Source organism: Hibiscus syriacus, unplaced genomic scaffold, assembly GCF_006381635.1.
Source record: "Hibiscus syriacus cultivar Baekdansim isolate YM2019G1 unplaced genomic scaffold, ASM638163v2 tig00110174_pilon, whole genome shotgun sequence".
NCBI lineage: Eukaryota > Viridiplantae > Streptophyta > Magnoliopsida > Malvales > Malvaceae > Hibiscus > Hibiscus syriacus.
In genome coordinates this window covers 2562832-2583813 of record NW_024062612.1, presented here as the reverse complement: position 1 = coordinate 2583813, position 20982 = coordinate 2562832, and the positions used below count along the sequence as shown (strand labels likewise).

General features: G+C 36.4%; 1 pseudogene; it reads right to left on the bottom strand.

Moving 5' to 3' along the window:
* Positions 1 to 752: 752 nt before the first annotated feature.
* On the bottom strand, positions 753 to 16927 carry LOC120217006 (annotated as a pseudogene).
* Positions 16928 to 20982: the final 4055 nt, after the last annotated feature.

Below are 20982 nucleotides of genomic sequence, written 5' to 3'. Positions count from 1 at the left end.
TAAAATTTAACATAAGATGTTTGCATGAGCTTACAGAAAACGAATATAACTCCATCAAAACTCATCCTTGGTTATGATCCAGAATAGGTGTTGATTCGACAGTTGGGAGCGAGAGGAACACCTGAACTCCATTCGGGCGTCATCAGTGGATGTGTTTAGGGTTAGGGTTTAAGGGTTCAAATGACTTCTGAAATCGATTCTGATCAATCACACCATGCACTATATTGTTTTGGTAGAAAAACATAACACGGATTATAAATTTCCATCATAAATGCACTTACAAGCAATTCTTTCTTTCTCAATGCCGCACAGCTAAAAGCTTAATCTGTAAACCTTTTTCACAACCTCAAATCATGTACTTGTATAGTAATAATGACACAAAGACATGTGAATCTTTCTCACTTGCATGTAGCCCCCGATTTGATTAATTACAGTCTTTCGTTTTTGTTTTCATCTACTATATTTGCTGCTTTCTTCTTTCTTTCTTTCTTTCTTTCTTTCTTGTTTTCCTTTACTAGAGTGTTCGTGTAGATTATTGGTTATAATGACAAGAAAAGTGTTTGGCATGTATTAACACGGCAACCATTAAACTTAATCCATTGATCAGGAATGGAGAAAAGGTAGGAGATAATAAATAAAATGATATCTTTGGTTTCGTACCACAGGACGAAGCAACCTGTCTATGAAGATGCCTCCAGCTTCATATATAGAGCATATTGAACAACATTCCAACAAAGGAAAAGATGTTATAGCTAGAGGAGAGAATCACCGATTGTGTAATACACCAATATAGCCCATGTCCATTTGTGGGGACTAAGTTCATGGCCCAGGCAGACTTCCCTGCTTTCAGTAATGCAGGCATTAAAACCACCGTAGCAAGCATTCATGTCTAACACATTCCTGAGCATGGTGTAAGGTGGAGAAGGATCATCGTCACCAACTCTCTTGGGATGATCTGCGGATATCAGGATTGACAAAAGAGACCAGTAATTACATACAGCTGTTTTAGAGTGTGCGGTGTCCTGTCCTCATTGAGTTGTTCTAGGTGTAGACCTGATAAATCATACAAGTCAAAGGGACTGTCAGAAATTCTGGCATCATTGCTTGATGGAATCTACTTGTAACATTAACATTGCAACACCGAATTACCAAATGGTGCGAGTTGATTCTTTTTCAAATTCCTTATAACCAGATTAGTAGAATGAAAAATAAAAGCGGAAAAATAATACCCGAAATTGATAACGGAGTTCAGCCAATTATGTCTACGTCTCCGGACTGCTGCAGATATTTTACTAGAAAGAAAATTTACAGGTGTTTACAAAACACTCACTACTCACAAGAAAGTTCTCTAGTATTGGGAGAAAGAAATGATTTTGAAGCTAAACGAGCTAGGGTATTTATAGTTGAAGCTTAGGGACTAATCTTTGAAAATATCCTAAAGTCCGATGACTAAAGTGTAATTAACCCATTTAAATTTTCAACAAAATTATATCAAACTTTGAACCAAGCATAATCGGTGTCAAACTTTGTTGAAACAAGCATACTCGGCGGTGCCAAACTTTGATTTTAATTTGGTGCATTGCTTGACTTTCAACAATCTCCCACTTGAAGACTGATTTTAATCTGTCTTCACACCTCGATCAATGCAACAATATTTATGGCTTTGTTACTCCAGCATGTCAACTGAAGTTCAACACAACTTCAGTTTTTCCGTAGTCACCGTCTTTGTCAACATGTCTGCCGGATTTTTAGCTCCACTAATCTTTTCAAGTTTCAAAATCCCATCTTCCAGAAGAGACCGAATAAAATGATATCGCAATTGTATGTGCTTCGTCCTGGAATGAAAAGATGGATTCTTTGCTAGATGGATAACACTTTGACTGTCGCAGTACAAGACATTGTTTTCTTGTTTCTTGCCTAACTCTTCCAAAACACTTTAGAGCCAAACCATCTCTTTGATGGCTTCCGTAACAGCGACATATTCTGCTTCAGTTGTAGAGAGAGCAACTATCTTCTGTAGTTGAGAAACCCAACTCACTGCGGTTCCTCCTAGAGTATAGACATACCCTGTAGTGCTCATTCTGATGTCAACATTTCCGGCTAAGTCAACATCTATATAGCCTGTCAGTATCGTATCTCCACCTTTGAAATAAAGTGCTTTGTTTATAGTACCTCGCAGATATCTTAGGATCCATTTGACAGCTTCCCAGTGTATCTTGCTTGGATTATTCATGTACATGCTAACAGCTCCCACTGCATGAGCAATTTCTGGTCTGGTACAAACCATGACATACATTAGACTTCCAATTGCTGAGGCATACGGTACCTTCACCATGTGTGCACGTTCTTCCTCCTTCTTTGGTGACTGTTCTTTATACAGTCTAAAATGAATACCTAAAGGTGTACTTACTGGTTTAGCATCTTGCATGTTGAACCTGGAGAGTACTTTGTTGATGTACTCAGCCTGTGATAACATCAAAGTCCCCGACTTTGTGTCTCTCTTAATCCTCATCCCAAGAATCTGCTTTGCAGTGCCCAGATCCTTAATAGCAAACTGCTTCGATAATTCTTGCTTCAAGTGTATAATCTCTTGCATGTTTGAGTCTGCAATGATCATGTCATCAACGTACAATAATAAAATAATGAAGCTGTTGTCGAACCTCTTGATGTAGCAACAATGATCTGCTTGACATCTGGTAAAACCACTGCTACTCATGAAACTATCGAACTTCTTGTACCACTGTCTAGGAGCTTATTTTAAACCATACAAGCTCTTCTTCAACTTGCATACCGGGTTTTTCTTGCCTGCCTCTATGAAGCCTTTTGGCTACCTTATATATATTTCTTCCTCCAAATCACCATGAAGGAAAGCTATCTTTACATCTAACTGCTCAAGATGTAGATTTTCTGCAGCTACAATTTTCAACACCAGTCTGATTGTAGACAGTTTCACGACTGGAGAGAACATTTTATTGTAGTCAATACCTTCTTTTTGCTAAAAACCTTTGACAACCAATCTCGCTTTGTAGCGTTTGCTCCCATCTTGCTTTTCCTTGATCCTGTAAATCCACTTGTTGTGGAGCGCTTTCTTGCCTGGTGGTAATTCAGCTAATTCCCACGTCTGATTTGACATAAGCGAGTCCATCTCATCTTTCATGGAAGACTCCCACTTGATTGAATCCTCCACTTGTATTGCTTTATCATAGCACTCTGATTCACCATTGTCAGTCAGCAACAAGTAGTGTAAAGAAGGCGAATAACGCTAGGTTGGTTTAGGAATTCTGGAGGAGCGTCTTAGTTCCGGTGTGCCTGGTTCTTCTTGAACTGCTTCAGGACTGATCTGAACATCATTTTCAGAAATCTCCTCGAACTCAGCAAATTCCTTTGTTTTAGCTTTGATATTGGAGCTACTTGATTCTACAGTTGACCTGTCTTTGTACATCACATTCTCATTGAAAATGACATCTTTGCTTCTGATGATCTTCCGATTTTCATAATCCCAAAACCGGTAACCGAACTCATCACCACCATAACCAACAAAGACACATTTGTTGGACTTGGCATCAAGTTTACTTCTTTCAGCAGAATCTATGTGTACATAAGAAATACAACCAAACACTCTTAAGTGTGAAAGATTTATTTATTCCTTGCTTCAAACTTCATATGGTATTCTGCTATCCAAAGGAACTGAGGGCCCACGTTGATCAGTTAAGCTGCAGTGTTGATAGCTTCAGCCCATAGAAATTTGAACAGTCCGCATGTATCCTCATACTTCTGGCACGTTCATTTAGAGTTCTATTCATGCGCTCTGCTACGTCATTCTGCTGCGGTGTCATGGGAACTTTTGTGTCTATCTTTATCCCATTATTTGCATAGAAATCTGTGAATCTTCTATTTTGTACTCTCTTCCATTATCAGACCTCAACCGCTTGACTTTCAAACTAGTCTCATTTTCCACCATGGCTTTCTATTTTCTGAAGGTATCAAAGACTTCTGATTTCTTCTTCAGAAAATAAACCCATACCTTCCTCGTAGAATCATCGATGAAGGTAACATAATATAATGAGCCTGCAAGAGATGGAACTGGAGATGGTCCCCATACATCAATGTTTTCATCCCTTTGTCGCTCATATGGCCAAGCCTTTGGTGCCATAGGTTTGATTTTCCATCAGCATCTGCTGCTGCAATGCTATTCTCTAAATTTGACGTTACATAGAGAGTACCAGTCTTCTTACCACGAGCAATGACAATTGCTCCTTTGGTAATCTTTCATTCACAGCCTGAAAAGGTTGTACTATAACCTTATCCATCAAGTTGTCATACAGAAATCAAATTTCTTTTAAGGCCAGGAATATGTCTCACTCCTTTCAGCTTCCAGGTGGTCTGGTTTGGCATCTTTAATCGGATGTCTCCTTTTCCGACGATATTCAAGGTTTCATCATCAACTAGATGAACCTTCCCAAAATCATCACTGACATAGTTCTCCATGATTTCTCGGCATGGGGTGGACTGGAAAGATGCCCCTAATCCAAGATCCATGATTCAATCGGAATGCTGACGCTTAAAATCATGGCATCACCTGTCTCTCTGTCATGTTGGCAGATTCCTGTGCGTCAGTATCTTTCTTCAGTGCTTGGCAGTCTCTTTTAAAGTGACCTTTATTACCACAATTATAACAGGTAAAATCTTTTTTCCTATTCTTGATTTTCCCCTTCTGGTTTTGGATCTGCCACGATTTGAATTTCTTTATGAAGTTCTCCCTAGACTCTGTGTGCAAGGCTGGGGAGGTTAATGCTTTACCCGATTCTCTCCGTCGAATTTCTTCACTCAATACCAAATCCTGAACATCGTCGAATTTTAATTTGATGTTTTCCGACGAGCTGTTGACTGCTGTAACAGTAACATTCTAACTGTCTGGTAGAGATGATAAGAGAATTAAAGCTTGAACTTCATCATTGAATTCAATTTCCACTGAACTCAACTAGGTTGTGATTGTGTTGAGTTCATTTAGGTGTTGTTCCACAGATGCCCCTTCCGCTATCCACAAATTGAATAATTGCCTCATCAAATGAACTTTGTTTGAGGCTGATGGCTTCTCATACATACTGGAGAAAGCCGCCATAAGACCCGCCGTGGTCTTTTCCTTTGCTATGTTGAAAGTAACATTGCGGGATAACGTCAGTCGGATAACTCCGAGGGCTTGTCTGTCGAGAAGAGCCCAGTCTTCATTCTTCATGCCCTCTGGTTGCTTTCGTGAGAGAGGTTGATATATATTTTTCTGGTACAGAAAATCTTCAATCTGTATCTTCCAAAAGCCAAAGTCCGCAACATCGAACTTCTCAATTTTCACATTCCCTTCGTCTGCAGCCATCACTCCCACTCGAATCTGGCTTCGTTTGGATCGTTTCTGACAATTCTTGCGAACCACCGTGTATTAGAACACCTCCGTCGACAAATTCGTATCACCGACAAAATTTTTACTATTCACGTGAATAGTAATGAATAGTAACCTCGCAAAAAATTGACAAAGTTCACAACCAAAAGCTCTGATTACCAATTGTTGGGAAATAAACTGAGTACGAGTAATTTCCTTATAACTAGATTAGTGAGAATGCGAAATAAAAGCGGAAAAATAATACCCGAAATTGGTAACGGAGTTCAGCCAATTATGCCTACGTCTCCGGATTGCTGCAGATCTTTTGCTAGAGAGAAAATTTACAGGTATTTACAAAACACTCACTACTCACAAGAAAGCTCTCTAGTATTGGGAGAAAGAAATTATTTTGAGATTTTGGGATGATTTTGAGGCTAAATGAGCTAGGGTATTTATAGTTGAAGCTTAGGGACTAATCTTTGAAAATACCCTAAAGTCCAATGACTAAAGTGTAATTAACCCATTTAAATTTTCAACAAAATTATACCAAACTTTGAACCAAGCATAATCGGTGCCGAACTTTGTTGAAACAAGCACACTCGGCGGTGCCAAACTTTGATTTTAATTTAGTGCATTGCTTCACTTTCAACAGATAATATGGAGATTCAACATCTTCCCCTTTGCTACATGTAGAAGGACCAGAAGCTTCCTCAACACATGCATGAATAATAACAACATCAAGACCACATGGTACAGTTGAGTATTAAGGACCTCTTGACCAGTAATTTTAACATTTGCAATCCCTATGACATTTTCTCCCAGTTGGCCACCTAAGATAAATTTTATGGTCCACAGGTGGAACAACTAAACTTTACTTCAAATACAACATTGTGAAATGTTAACCATTGCCTGCTGCTTGGGCACGGGATCAGATGCAAAACCATTCTTAGTGACAAGAACCTTGTCCACGTTAGGACATTAAAACAGGCAAATTGAAGAAGTGAATATTGCACGGTGTCTGATCCCAATTGAGCGAAAGAAACGTAAAGGATAAAGCCCATCCAATTTCAAAGCAACGTACAGGCGCAAGCATGACGCGGAGTAGCGTACCAGCATTGCCTAAAAGGGAGAATAAAATTTAATGGTCGAGAGAGGTGAACTCTCGACCTCAGGATAACTCAGAAGCTATGGGACCTACGCGCTAGCCAACTGCGCCACCACTCCTTATGTTGAGAGGGCACGGATTTAATTACTTATCAATTTGACAGTTCTAATCGCAAGTCCTTTGGCCATGTTTTGCTAGGTTTTGAATTTTTCGGTAGTTGTCAGATTAAACGTCTATACAACATTTTATCAATTATTTTAAATCAAAATCTTAGTACGGTTTAATTATAATTTGATACGTCGGTTTGATGCCTTTTAGTCCACACAAAGTATCCACCAGGCTTTAGAATTGTATCAGCTGCAATCAAGAAAATGCCCTCTGTAGCACACATTTTGGCATAAAAGTTTAACTACAACCAGCTTAAACGCAAGATATTGGCAGAATTCACTTTCAGGAGCCGATACATGATAACAAAGTTCTCTAAAACAGTCATTAGAGAACTTTTACATACATAATATTTAACCTAATTTTTTTTGTCCTGACACAAATGATTCTAGCCCTGGCCCCTATCTATGTCCCAACACAAATTTACTCTTCAACATGAGAAATTATAACATATCAGGGTTGTTGGAGGAGGATAAATTGATGTAAAAAGAAGCAAATTGTACACTAGCAAAGTTCAAACTGTTAGTTGATACCTTTTCTCATCCCGGTGATCAATACTGCAGAATGAACAATGCAGCATATCAAATGAAAAGAGACGGATATGGGCCATATAGCAATTGTTTTGAATTAAAAGTACCAAATATGTGCAGGAAGACCCCTTTTAAGAGTGGGTTGAACTTGGTTGCCTGATGACTTATAGTTCGCAATACACATGGTTAAGAGCTGTATGGAAAAGAGACGAGCTCCAAGGCTACCATAATCACATCCTATATCCAAGCCTTCTGAAACATTAACCGCTTTTGATAATGCAAAAGAATCTAAATGGAATGATGTCAATCTAGTTGATAGTGGCTATTAAGAAGGCTTTAAAGTCAGGTTTATATTTCAGAAAGTTGCAATGAGCAAGCAAAAGGTACCGTTAACAATTTTGCTCATACAGCCATGTAAGAGGTAATAATAACTTCAAAAAGTTGGTCAACCATGAAGCTTAAACAGAAATAACCTAACTAGAGTTAAATAGACGAATGGGTAAAGAATGGAATAGTAGGAGCTCAGCATGTATGTTCCATGGAAAATTTCAGCTTACCCCTGCTTGTATGAAGTTAGATTCAGTTCTCAGTCCAATCATTTCAGCAATATGATGAGAATAATCTTCCACACCATCAAATATGAGTGACGCTGAACGGAAAGAAATCTGTTGTTCCTCCAGCTACAGCATTCTGCAATAGCATGAAGTCAATTAGATGCGAAAGGTCGCTGACGTGAAAGTGAAACATCCACTCACCACTTGGTTAAACTGCCAGAGGAAAATACCTCTTGACCTGTAATTTTAACATTTGCAGCGCAAATGACATCTTCTCCCAGTTGGACACCTAAGAGGAATTTTATGGTCCACAGGTGGAACAACTAAACAACTTTGCCTTGACCCATGTCCACATTGTCGGTCATACTCATTACCAATAACCCAAAGCATGATTCTCTGAAACATTAAAGCAAGGAATATAATTAGTAGGCTATTCAGGACAGTTCAACCTTAAAAGGACCAAGAGAAAGCTCTCCATATCCCACAAATCAGAAACAAGCTGCTCTTGAAGTTGCCTATAACCACGAAATATATGACCTCTACATGACGTTGAAATGGAATTTATTCACCAAAATGATCCAGCATGAACATGAATCACAACTAAACTTAACTTCAAACACAGCATTGTTAACCATTGCCGGCTGCAAAACAATTCATAGTGACAAGAAGGGGTGCAAATGAACCGAGCTTGAATGAACAAGGTTATGTTCGTGTTCGTTTATTTATTTTTGAAGGTGTTCGTGTTCGGTTCGTGTTGATTTAAATTTTCAATATCGTATTCATGTTCTTTTTTTATTTTATTTTTAAAGATGCTCGTGTTCGTTTATTTATTGTTCACGAACATGTTCATTTAATGTTCGCGAACGTGTTCGTTTATATGTTCATGAACATGATTGTTTAGCGTTGTTTTAGTGTTTGTGTAATGCCCCGAAACATGGGTTAGTAGTTTGGGTCAACCCGAAGCCCAAAGTTGAGCCATTGGACCTTATATTATAGTTGGACCACGTTTGTTGTTTGTGGACTTGAGTTAGAGACCAAAGAGAGTTGTTGTTTGGGATGAGTAAATTATGAAATAAAAGTAAAGGAACTAAAAGTGTCGTTTACCCATAATTATTTTGAAAGCTGGAAAACTCCTTCATAATATTTGATTTTACGTGAACTAACCCCCTTACAAGCTCACCAAATACTCTTCCTATCTTGTCATCTTTCCCTCTTCTTCATTCTTTCCTAAAGTGAGGAATTTTTAGAAATCCAAGCTTAGTTGAGTGAATCCAAGGTAAGATTTCAACTTCTTATTCTTCAAGATTCAATATAAGCTCAATTTCATTAGTTTTTATGCATAGAACCAAAATGAGTCTTGAGAGATTTGTAGGAATCTATGAATTCTAGCTAAGTTTTGAGTTATAGAGAGTTGGTTTAGATGTCATTCAACCCCTAGATGGATTGGTAATCTATTTTCTCATTTTTTTAGTGAAGGAGATAGGAGAAAGCTCAAGAACTAAGGGAAAAAAAGTTGAATCTCGAGTGAGTTGAGAAAGTTTCTAGCCATCCAAAGAGCAAGGTAACACCTTTATAACTCTTTTATACTCTTAGTGAGTCAATTGGAAGTTAAAGATAGTTTAAATGTTTGAGTTGAGAATCAAAAGTATTTTCATGGTGAAATTATTGTTTTAGAGTTATAAATGTGTTTAAAGTGTCTATTATGACCCTTGTTGATCAAATAAAACTTTAAGCATGTTTGGGGACCTCATTAAGGTCTTTGGGATTGAAAAATAGATTTTTTTTTTGTACCTATTTTATGACTTCTGTAGGTAGAGCATCGATACTATATGGATAATATCGATACTTGTTCTTTGTTTTGGGCAAATTCGTGAGTTTCTAGGCAAGAGTATCGATACTCTTTCAAGAGTGTCAAAACTTTGGGCTATAGTTTCGAAACTCCCATAAAGTTTCAAAACTGGGCAAAACAGAACGTTTAAAAAGTATCGGTATTTATATAAAGTATCGAAAATTTTGCAAAAGTATCGATAGTCTTGGGCTAGTATCGATAGTCATTCTGTTTTGGGCAAAAATGTCAGTTTTTAAGGGAATTAGACTCGAGGTACCCCAACACTTCTTTCTATCATCAAATAAGAATATAAGTGAGAATATTAATGATATTAATATTACACTTAGAAACAAGATCAATTAGGATGACATAAAAATAGTCTTGGATGATGCTTGGGAAACGATCATGACACCCGAGTTCCTTTAAAAAATGCTAGCATTATCGAAAGTATAGATTCAATCCAGATATATCTTTAGGTAGTGCGCGAGGCACTTAAAGCTAACTAGCTTGGGCGCAAGGTCTGACTCTCAAGGAGTGCGCTAGTCGAGGGGGTTGACCGATGTAGAGATTCCGAGCAACCAACCTCGATAGACTAGAGAGGTGTGTGAGCTTCGAGAAGCAGAACCCTCAGTCGCACCATGATGTGTACCATAGAGTAGAGAGTGCAATATATGAGTATCTCACTATTGCAGTTATCAGTTAACTTGAGCTTGACATGAACACTTTTAGTATGACTTAGTTGTTAGTGTGACACTGGACTAGTTAGCTCAGTGTTTGAAAATTGTTTCCTTACGTAGGTTAGTTGAGGAGCAGTCCAAAGACTTTTTGACAACAGTGATCTAGGCTTAGATAGTGCAGAGTACATTTCGAATTCATCTTTAGAGGGCATGTATAATTGTAAATCCCGATTTGTATATTTTGTATGAGTCATTACTCATTTAAAACTATGGTCTATATGATTTAAATATTATTTTGGGAGCTCCTAATGTAAACTATTTTATTTAAATTGTAGTTGATTTATTTTAGCATGAGTGGTTACAATTGGTATGAGACCTACGCAGTAGCCAACTATGCCACCACCCCATATGTTCAGAGTCCTCTAATCTTACTATTTTTCAGTCTGTTAATTGCAGGTCTTTTGGACATGTTTTGTTCGGTTTTTATTTTGATCGGTAGTTGTCAAATTAACTTCTACAAACATTTTATCAATAATTTTAAAGGTAGAGTATACAAATGGTTCCTCAACTATTAGATATTGTGTTGTTGAGTTTTCTGACTATTAAAAATTATAAAATGGTCTTTTTGATTATAGTGAATTACTTTGTTGAGTTTCTAGACTATTAAAAGTTACGAAATTGTCACCTGACTATTCATTATGTTTTAAAGTCGTCCTTTTCCGTTAAAAAATTAATAGTCGTCTGAGCTGGACGTTAACATGTTGCATGATATATGATAGCCCTTTGAGATAATGAGATCAAACTTCATCATATCTCAGTTAGCAAGTTAATGTCCAACTCATATTGTCGTTAATTTTTAATGAAAAAATGATGAGTTTGGAACATAATAAATAGTCGGGTGATCATTTTGTAAATTTTAATAGTTAATGAGCTCAACAAAGCAACTCCCCATAGTTAGAGGATTATTTTGTAACTTTTAATAGTTATGAGACTTAATAAAATAATATCATATAATCAAGGGACCATTTTTATACTTTACCCTAATTTTAAATCAATATATCAGCACGGTTTAATTAACATATAAGAATAAACAATACTAATGTCCAAAACTCAGCAGATGTGGAATTTAGGTCCAGCCTCAAAACTCAGCAACCCATCATTCGGCTTGAAGTTACCCAATTTTTCAAATTGATTTATGGATTCACACAAAGCCCACCCGTAAACTTGACATGGTCCATATGAGAATAAAGAATATTTTCTTTGTCCAGTCAAGAGTGGACAGAAGGTTTCACTGTGAGATTATAATATATATCTTCGTGTTTTAAAAAAGAAAATTCATTGCTTGTATTTCTTTTATTCGGTATTGGTGTTTAGGCCAAGCAGTCCCGGTGGAAGATGGGCAGGTTTGCCGGTATAAGGATAAAGAACATTTATCCATCTTATTATTTGTATTGTGCTCTTGTAAAATTATGAAATCAGACTTTAAAGTAGAGACCCATAGTTTGGTGATTTATTATGGTTCAAAATGTTAGATTTTTTATTCAGATCCATTATTTAACCCCCAAGAAGAGTAGGCAGTTTAGAGTTTCCATTTTGGGTCTCTTTATTTAGGGTCTTTGAATGTTTCACCTTCAAATCTAAATCTCATATGACAATTGTTTGAATCTTGTAACACAGCATTTACTAGAGAGTTAAAAGCAGCTGCTGAAACAGCTCCTATATGTCCAACGATAGGTCACCTATAAGTCAAAGATTTTTTAACCCTAGCCTACCCTTCTGATTTCCTCATACGTGGCTTCCATGGATCTAGTAAGACAACTGTACAAAGGTTTGTTTTAGAACCGATTGCAATAAAAACATCTCGACGCTAATCTAAAAAATATATATAATTTGGATATCGGATGCTGAAACAGTGGTTCATCACAAGGTCAAAAGAAGGGCAACTCCGAGTTCAATCTGATTTGGTAGTGGATATTAATTTTTGTAAGAAACAAGGACGTGGGTTTTGGAGTGAGAGATGCAACTTTAAATGGCCATTGATTGGCATGTTTTGATGGGATGGAAATCATGCAACCAGTGGAGGTGGGTCTCAACCCAGTCATCAAAGCTATACAATGAAAAGGAAAAGAACAATAAAATGGAAAGAAGAAGGTAGATGAAGTCCAGCTCGTTGTTCTCAAAGAGTGATACGACCCCCACGTGGAGGAAATAGCCAGCCAGTTCACGTACTTGCACAGTTTTCATAAAAAAAAAAACAACTCAAGAGTTTCCTTATAGCTGTCTCGTCGTCCCTAACGCTTGCACTTCCGATATCCTAACTTAGATTAACTCACCCCCTGTTTATTATATTATTTGTAATCTTTTTTACATAAATTTTACTAATATTTTTATTTTTATTTTTATTGCCATAACAACTTTCTTTGTCTCCGCCCATCAACCCCACACAAAGGCCTAGTTTTGTTTGGCAACAAATCATAAAAAACTCGATGGAGTGTGTAATAAACCATAGCTAGCTTTACAACAAAGGATATAAGAAACACACATTTCCTTCAAGAGAAAATGGCGAGACTTGGTGTTTTTCGCTGGCCCTTGTGGACAATATAATGGTCATATACACAAATACATGTAATTAAAATGCCTTTAATCCCTGTCTTCTTTGTTTATATAATATGATTGACCAAATTAAAGGAGAATGATTTTGGGTTTTCAAAAGTGGCACCTGCCCAACCAACGACTCCCTGGTTGGCCATGATTTTGTATCGCCGTTGAGTGGTTAATTTTGTACGTGCTCCCAACTGTTATATTCTTCTTGTGCGAAAGTTGGCTTTTTGCGGATATCAGGTTGTGGTTATAGGAGGTTTGGAACATGGATTCATGTGGAAATGTGCAAGTATCTCTCTTTCTTTTTTTGCATATTTGCATGTACTTGTCAAACCAAAAACAAAAAATCTTAAAATTGCAACTTTAGTTTAGTATCTTTACCATATTACTTTCTGTAAGGTTGTCAGATATGCGGCAACCTTTAACTTATTTTGATGAATAAGGGAAAATGACCGACGAAGAGCAGAAGGGGAGGCATGTAAAGAGAACAATAACCCAACTTGATACAATTATTGCGTCGTTCGTGGAGTCGTGCTTTCTAGTCTTGTAAATTTGTTTTCCTTTTCTTTTTTTATATATTTAAAATAGAGTATTAATTGTGTTTAGTGTGGTTGATGCGTTTAGACTTTAGTCGGCATTAAGAAGACCATCGAGCCAAATTGGATGTAGCATCTAATTCCACCATAAACGAATTATGATTTTCCTTTACCTAAATTAAATCATGTAAGGCTCTTCACAATCATACATACATATATCGTGTACATAATACTCAACTGTTGAGAGTTCGAAAAATCTTTCAATATATATATATATATATTGATATATTTGTTTTATTAAAATGGCTCAATCGTAAAATAAATCTTCAATATATGTCCTCTATTCACTTTTATTTTTATTATCTGTGTTTTTACTCTAATATTTTTACTATTTTTCTCCATCCAAAGTAATGATAACATGACACATTTTAATGGTATCACATGAAAAAGAGAGAGAAACAACCAAAAAAATTCTAAATATTTAAATATATATTATTTCTTATTTTTAAAAATGAAAAATACAAAAATTTGTTAAAATCTAAAATAGTTTTAACATTATATATGCATACATTTTTACATCATTTATAATAATCATATAATTGATGGGATAGAAAGTGAAAACAATAATAATGCTTAGAAAACAATTCTTAACCAAAAAGCACTTGTTTATTTTTATATTTGAGTATACATTATCTTTTCAATTACATCTTAATTTTTTCACTTTCGTCATGGCTAACATTACTAAATTTGATACAATTATAAAAGCCAACATAAATTAATTTAATTAATTAAATATTATTAAACATGGATGAAAATAAAGATTTGAATTTTATCAATAATCTTATTTATTTTATAAAGAATACCAAATAAATTTCTGCCATGTCATGTAATTATATTTTTAAAAAATATTGAATGGTAATATTTTTAAAATTTTGAAGAAAAATCAAATATTTCAATCAAATGATTTGGTTATACAAATCAACTATCAAATTAACAGATTTTAATTTTCACCATTTTTAGAAAATAAAAAAATCGCTGATGGACTTGGAATATTAAAAAATTTTAAGAAAGAAGTAGGATCAATCGGTTGGACTATAAACATCATGAGAGTCTCAATGGTCCTTTCAATAGATTATTTGATTTCTAAATGTTCTTCCAGCTTATACAAGCCTGGTTCGTTTATATAATAATGGAAGTAGGCCTGCAAATAATGTTTTTATTATAATAATTATAAGTATTCCTTTTAATATTATACCCCTCCAAAATCAATTAGTAATATAATGCTGTTCAAAGACAATACACATCAATCACATCGAATAATTTCTGTATGTAAATAATTTTTTTAATATTATTGTTATTATAAAAATTATTTGTATATTGTCACGGGACTAGACTTCTGCTAGTCGATTCGTGTGGCACTTAGACGATTTCCAGGTCGAAATGGCGCCTAAGTCAGCCTTAATCACATCCTTGTGAGTCTCTGGCTCACTAAGCAACGAACAAACCCGATAGGGTTAGGCAACAATGCAGAAGCAAAACACCACTGGGGCTAATCCAAGCCACCAAGGTTGAACGGATCTTAGAAGCATGAGCACTGTGGGGACTTCCTAAGTCACCACGACTTGAATCACGTCGGAACTTCGAAGGAACTCGAAGAGGAACCACTCTCGAGGCTATCTTAGCCTTCAAGTTCGGTAACACAATCCAAAAAGGCTTCAATACAAGTCGACAAGGCGAGAGAGCTGGAAACAAAGAAACTCATAGAGAAAGTAAGAGTAAATGCCTGAGTTTATTACTCTGAAGGAATGAAATTGATGAAATGATTACAAATGAGGGGAGGAGCTCTCTATTTATAGTTGAGGCCTTCAAGATCCGACGATCTATATAAAAATACATCGATGACTTATAATGAATCATACCTTATCAATAACTCTATCTCTAAGGAATTTGAATTTAAAAACAACTTTATATATAATTAAGTGTTTATCCCCTTAATTATTAAATAATATTATCCTTTATGAAACTTTCCAAGGAACGAGCCAGGTCTAATGGTTCTGGGCAAGCCCAACACTCCGTATGATTCTCTTATAGTAATTTGCGTACACATGTCTCGGTCCAAATCCATGAGCCTTGACAGAATTACCCCATAGAACGTCTAACACCCTCGTCGCTTCTCTCGGACTCCTCGGACTTGATCCTTCACGGACTCGTAAGCATTCTCCAAGAATTGGGCCAACTCATCATGCCCAACAAGCCCAAGTCTGCGCACATAAAACCCCTCTCATGAACATTTGCGCCAATTTCCCATGAACCTAAAACTTTAGTCCGTGACATCCTCCCCCCTCTTGATCCAGCGACGCCCTCGTCGCTAGGTGAGAACACTTGGTCTTGATCACCTTGGACGCTCTAACAAAACACCTTGGCTTGCTTGCCTTGGTTAACACCGACATGTCTTATCACAATCTAACACACCGTGGTATACATCTCGAGCGTAGGAAATCCATCATACCCGTTTGTATTCACCCAAACAAGGATACTTTTGATCAAGCAGAAAAGACTTGGATACTTCGGCAACATACAACACTATAACTCAGATTCGTTAACTACACTCGCTTGTCCCTAAGAACTTTGAAAGTTTCAGATATTCATTCCAACCTTTAATAATTCCGTAAAAAGATGGTTAGGTCCTAGATCTACACTCATCAACAATGGCAAATCAAACACAACACTTGGAACGTGTTTGAGATGTCCTTCAACCTCCCTCAACACATTTACCCTATGTGTTAGCCCTTCTTAGTCTATGAAGTCTAGCACTCCATACACCAACACTTCTATCCTAAATTTTGATACTTTTACTCGCATCAACACTTCCTCCCTTAAAGTCCGGTGTGACTCTTACCCTCTTACATGGGTGGCAAGCTCTCGCCCATCATGTCCCTCGAAGGCTTGGTTTCTATAAACTAATTCTCCGTTGTCTATTTGATGATAGTCCCCAAAACAATATTTCTCTCCCTCAGAAAATCATCAACAACCTGAATGGTCGTCACAGTCTTAGTTTCTCCCCTATTGTCTCGAAACAAAGGCACAATACATTGCCGTCGGGAGTCTAAGATGCACACGACATCGATAAACGGAAAGACAAAAACCTTCATACAGTCAAGGAAATCCAACCCAATGAGAAAATCGAAGTCATCCAATGGGATCACCCTAAAGTCCTCCTTGCTGCTCCAGTCACCATTCTACGACTTTATCTTCCTTGCAACTCCAATAATTGGAATCTCTTCAGAATTGACAGTCTTGATCGCCCACTTCGATGGCTCGAGTTTCAAACCAAGATTGTCAGTAGCATTCTTCGACATGAACAGATCGGTTACCCCTGTGTCTACTAAGGAAACTCTCAATTGTCTCGCAACATTTATGTTCACATACATCAACCCATTATGCTTTTGACCTCCACTTGCCTTGGCAGAACTCAAAATCATTGAGCCATGTCTTATATCCTTTTTGACCCTGTCTTCACTTATGTTTTTGGGTAACTCGATCTTGGGCTTGTCCATTTTCTCAGACCACTCAACTTTATCCAGACAAGCTTGCAACTTGATAGGCGCTTTATTTAGTTATTATTTTGACTTTAAATTGCTCCTTAATTGTTAGTTTTTGTGGCTGATTTGTTCATTTTGATTTATTTTATGTGCAGGACATTAGATTATGGAAATTGCACTAAAACGATAGAATTATCCACTCTTTTTTATTTTCGGAATCAAGCCTAGATTAGTGGCCATGACTCTGGGCATGACGCATCTGACAAGGCAATGAGTCAACACCTTCTAAAAAGTCCGGTCAGCGCTTCTAGAAGGACAAATGGATCAGTCGCACGATTCTACAATTCGAATTTAAGTTAAACTCATGTTTTTAGAATTTTAGTTTAAATAATTTAAGTATTTTCATTAGGAAATATCTCTTTATTTTAGGAATTATATTTTCCTTACTTTTAGGATTTTAAAGGCTATAAATACCTCTCATGGTAAGCCTAGAAACACATTCATAAATCATTTTTCTTCTTTCCTCTGGTTTTATAAAAGTTTTTCATTTCTTTTTCAAAGTTCTTTATTTTATTTTTATTTTTATTTTCAAAAATGCTAAGTATGATTGTCATACTTAGCTAATTTTTCCATAGCCAAGGGCTGATGCGATGACTTAATTCCTATTGTGAGGATTGAAAACACTAAAATAACTTCGAGTTATTTTCTCAATTTTCTGGAGGAATAAGATTGGTAATCGACCTATCTTTTTAAAATCAAAATGCTTTTTAATCAAAAAGTCGACGTTGGTTCGGAAGTTGTTCTGATTTATAGTTGGGAGGAAGAATCTTCTTGTAGCAAGTTTGACTTCCTGTGAACACACTTAGCGGCGGTCCGCTAAGGGAAATTGAGATCTGGCTTGATTCTCATTAAGGTAACATAGTCCGAGTCGGGTTTTTCCAGATCTATAAAACAGTTTGGCGCTAACGATGATAGTCGTAGTTAGTCTTTATAAAGGACTGATATCCAAAAATAGATTTTGGGTTATCGGTTCGTAAGAGAGAAAAACAAGTTACAGGGGTTGGTCCATGTCGACTGTAATGGGTGAATAATCGAATAAAAAATTTATTCCGATGATCAATAGGAATTTGAGGCAAAAGCTGAAGCCATAGGCTAATTTCACTATAAGTTTCTCTTTATCTCAATACTTTAAATTTATTTATTTAATTATTTTCTTTTATTTAATTTTTATTTTAAAAACAACTTTTAAACTCCACATTTAATCTCATCCAAAATTCTACCTTATCTCATCTTTTTTTAAATCAGAAAGTTCAATTCATCAGAAACACCATAGTCCCTGTGGACCGACCTTGCTTCCTTATTCTATTCTCTCTTAATTTATTTATTTTTAAGAAGCTGGAATTATTTTGACAGTAAAACGACCCCTGTCAAAATGGGTGTTGTTACTGGGGACTTCAGCTAAAGTAATTGATAAAGCTGTTTCTTTTTAATTTATGACCAGAATTAATCCAAGTGATTTGGTAGAATTTGATCCAGAAATCAAAGCACAAGCCAGACGAATTCACGTAAAAACGCTTCGAGAAAAAATGACAACAGGAACAACTGGAGCATTTAGATCCATAAGGAGTATCTTCCTTTGATACAAACGAAGAACTGATAACCGAAGATACACTAGGCACATAGAACACAAAAGAACAATGACAGATTAGACAATTTGACTGTTAGCCGTGGCACTTTCCGTACAACAACCTTTTTGCATCACTTTTCCTCAAGGTATAACTTCATTTACTCTGAAAATGGGCCTTATTCATCTTCTTCCTATATTCCACGGGCCTCCCAATGAAAGAACACATAAACATCTCACAGAGTTTCATATGGTTTGTTCAAGAATGAAACCTCAGAGAGTATATGAAGATCAAATAAAACTACGGGCTTTCCATTTTTCTTTATCTAGTTTAGCTAAAGAATGACTATTTTATTTACCTTCAAATTCTATAACTATTAGGTTGATTTAACTCAGATTTTTATTGATAGGTTTTTCCCAGCAACAAAAGCAAGTGAATTAAGGAGAAACATTATGGGGATAAGACAAAAAGATAGAGAATCACTTTACGATTACTGAGAGCAATTTAAAAAGCTTGTGCAAGTTGTCCACATCATGGATTATCCGAGTAAACACTCCTCCAGTATTTCTATGGGTTACTTCCAGTGGAGATGAAAACTATAGACACTGCTAGTGGAGGAGCTCTTGTGAACAAAACACCAGCTGCAAAAAGGGAATTAATTTCACCAATGGCTGCCAACTCTCAACAATTTGGCACTTCAAGTGAACCCAACCGACGGTTTCACGAGATAAGTACTATTTCCTTAGAAAAAAATCGATAAATTAACTGATGTAGTTAATTCTTTGGTTGCAGGGAAAATTGGATCAGCAAGAGTATGCAGAATATGCACAATGACATATCATCTGATAGACTGATGTCCAATGCTTCATGAGGAAGTTGGCATAGAAGAAAATGTTGTAGGGAACTTTCTAGGACCTCCCCAGAGACCCTATAACCCATATTCCAATACTTATAATCCGGGATGTAGAGACCATCCAAATCTGAGCTATGGATAAAACCCAATGCAGTCAAACCTATCAACAAAGGCCACCTCCACCACCCCATGAACCGCCAAAGTCCTCTTTGGAATCTATCGTTGAGAGGTTGGTATTTCTCAAGAAAAAAATCCAAAATCGCACTGAGGCTTATTTACAAGAAATAAATAAGTAGATTAGTCAACTAGCTAAGGCTGTGGGACGCTTGGAATCACAAGGTAAGCTTCTATCACAAACCGAGGTGAACCCACATGAAAATATTAGCGTCATCACCCTCTGAAGCGGTACAATTATCAAACAACCAGTCCCAGAGGATGTTGGCATAAATCCAAGAATGAGTGAAGAAAATTCGAAATCTCAAGTAAAAGAAGAAGCAGTTGGCGCAGATCCTCCTAAGAAAAAGTGGATTGACGTAAATCCCTAGAGAAAGAAGAAAGAAGTTTCAAAGCCTGATTCGACGCCATCTCCCTATGAAACTCTGCCACTTTTTCCTTCAAGGTTAGTAAAAAGAGACAAACAAGATGAAAAGAAAGAAATTCTGGAGGTATTCCAAAAGGTTGAAATCAACATACCCATCATTGACGTAATCCAAAAAATACCAAGGTATGCTAGATTTCTTAAAGATCTATGTACCACCAAAAAAAGGCTTACGGAATAGAAAAGGTGAATTTGGGGGAGCATGTTGCTGCTGTTTTCCAACGAAAGCTTCCACCAAAGTTGAAAGATCAAGGCATGTTTGTTATACCTTGCAAAATCGGTAAAGTTGGTATTAAGCGTGCAATGTGCAATTTAGAAGCTTCTATAAATATTATACCTTTATATGTGTACAACTTACTTTCTAATGAGCCTTTGAAAGATAAAAGAGTAACAATACAACTGGCGGATCAATCGATAATATATCCTGAAGGACTCTTCGAAGATGTCTTAGTTAAGGTAAATGAGCTTATATTTTTGACAGATTTCTATGTCATTGACATGGAAAATGACAAAAAAAATACTTGTTCAGAGATAATATTTGGTCGTCCCTTCCGTAGCACAACAAACATGAAAATCGATGCAAGAAGTGGAATTCTTACAATGGAGTTTGACGGTGAGATCGTAAAATTTGATGTATACAAAGCAATGCGCCATCTAGATAAAGTTTCTAGTATTAATTTTGTTGATATTATTAAGCCTCCCGTTGATGATTATATGAAATATAATTTTATTGATAATCTATGTAGGGAATTGGAAGAATTTGAAAATGAAATCATGGAGTTCGAGAAAATATTCTCGGTTAATTCTTATTCAGGTTTTACTCCCTTAAATCCTAAAATGTTACATTCTATTTTGCAGGCTCCTCAAATCAATTTGAAGAAGTTGTCAGACCAATTGAAGAACACATTTTGGGAAAAAGAGATACTTTGCCACTAATTATTTCGGACAAGATGAAAAGGATTTGTAAAAAAGCCTACGAAAATGCCAAAATCTA